Consider the following 2,379-nt stretch of genomic DNA (forward strand, 5'->3'; position numbering starts at 1 on the left):
TAGGGTCTCACTCTAGCCCAATTCACTATGGAGTTTCGGGGTGGCCTCGAACTCATGGCAATTCTCCTACCTCTGACTCCTGAGTACTAGGATTAAAGATGTATGCCACCACACCCAGCTATTCTTTATTATTTCTCTTTCCTTATTTATGCCTTTTATTGACATCCTCAATTCATTAAATTGGTTTCCTGTGTCTTCTTTGATTCCTTTGTTTTTTTTTTATTTTTTGTTTTTTTTTTCTTTGATTTCTTTGAACATATTTATAATCATTCTTTTGAAATCATTCTCAGGCATTTCTTCTAACTCATTCTCACTGGAGGTCATTTCTGATGCATTAATACTTTTTGGTGGATTTATATTTTCTTGTTTCTTATATTATAATGTAGAGATTTTTGTATCTTGGATGAATTTAATGTTTGGATTTTCTAATTATCAGCAGTATTATTAGATATATCAATCTATCTGATGTTATATATCATCAGGTATGAGTTTAAAGTGCTAGGTGTGGCTCTGAAGACTCTCAGAGTATGTACAAAAGTGACCCTAGGTGTTGTGTTTGCCTGCTATGAGAGTATTCAAGTAGGCTGAGTTGAATAAAATACAGGCAGATTTTAAAATTTAACTAAACAATGTACACATTCAGTGAAAAACAGCAGAGTAGTTATTCAACAAACAGATCCTCTAACAAAGTCACAGCCCTAAGGATGTGTGTTGCCCTACACCCTTAATCCTATCAACTGGGAGACTAAGATTTCTGGTCTGTAGAGGTTTTCAGGTCAGCTTGTGACCAACTGAGACCCTTCCCTAATGAAGGACAGAAGAGGAAACAAAGGCACTATAAATCAGAAAGCAGGAAATGACAAGCCTAAAATATAGCTTATTTAAGAATGGCAAATTTGGCCATCCATCAGATTTAATATATAATTTACTTTGACATGGAAGGTACAATTAGCATTTCTGATGCAAGCCTATATGACAGGCTTATTTGGTGGTTACTTACCTGGTGTAATCCCATTTACCTTTTGGGATTGTTTTGGTCTCAATTATGCTGAGCTCCTGCTTGGTTCCTTCTTTGCTGTGCTGTGGGTTCAGGTAGGCAGGCTGGGTCACTGGGTCACTGCTCTGATCACCTGTGCCATACGCTGTGTAGGTGAGCTCCCTTCCCCAGGTCTCTGGTGTTTGCTGGCATTTGCACTGGTGATGGGGGGCGGGGGTGGGAGGCTGTGGATGGTGCCTGAAGTTCTCAAACTGGTCCTTGTGATTCTCTTCTGAACTATCTACTCCATTGGTCCCTGCCATCCTCCCTTCACGTTTCTTGAGTTTGAGAGGAGGAGGCCCGTGTGAGTGGAGAATCTTCTTACCTGTTTCTTCCTACTGCTCAGACCAAACCTTATGGGTGTGACCATATGGACCCGGTGCTACCACAGCTGGAGCTGCTTCAGCCTGCTTCTGTGGTTCTAAATGCTCTGAATCTCTCCTACTTCTCTGCTGCAGTTGATAATTTTTTATAAACCTCACTTTTTAGTAGAAGAGTGTATTTTGCTGTTTGGTTTTTTCTTTTCCTCCCCCAGGCTGCTATGGCATGGTTCCTATGCCACCATCTTAACCAGAAATTGGAATACATTTTTAGCAGAAACTAGCTTCCACTAACCCAAAAGCTAAAAATGTCATCATGTTGCAGGAATGTGGGGAGAAAGGCATCAATATTATCATATGAAAGAAGCCAATAAGCAGAGAAAGATTAGAAACACATCCCCACCCAGGCTATAAACAGCTCAGTGGGGCTGAAAGCATGGGGGGGGGGTACATATGGTGTGGGGAGGGGGCTGTCTCAGGACATACAAACACTGGAGAAAGCAGGTGGTAAGTACATGGCCTACAATGAGTCATGGTCTAGCACTTTTTGAACATATGACTTTCCCTAGTTTACTAGCTCACTTCCATTCCCTGAAGTGTCTTTCTCTTTCTTAATAAACTGTTTCTATATCTATTACTTACCAAGTGTCCCTGGTGCAATCCTTTGTTCCACGACATAAGGAGAAATGCCAGTGGGTGCCCTCTGAGACTCAGACCTGCACCTATTGCAAGCAGGTAGCATTTAAAACCTCTCATAGAACTTTCCCCATCTTGCCTTAACTAACCAATGGGTTTCAAGTCTTTATCTGTCCACTGGCTTCTTTCATATGTTAATCTTTTTAATTTTTTTTCTTAAAACATTCTTATTTATTTATTTCAGAAAGAGAGAGAGAGAGAAAGAGAACAGACACACTAGGGCTTCCAGCTGCTGCAAATGCATGTACATACTCCAGATGCATGTGCCACCTTGTGCATCTGCTTTATGTGGGGCCTGGAGATTTGAACTGGGGTCCTTTGGCTTCG

This window comes from Jaculus jaculus, chromosome 4 (assembly GCF_020740685.1).
Source record: "Jaculus jaculus isolate mJacJac1 chromosome 4, mJacJac1.mat.Y.cur, whole genome shotgun sequence".
In the NCBI taxonomy this organism is placed as follows: Eukaryota; Metazoa; Chordata; class Mammalia; order Rodentia; family Dipodidae; genus Jaculus; species Jaculus jaculus.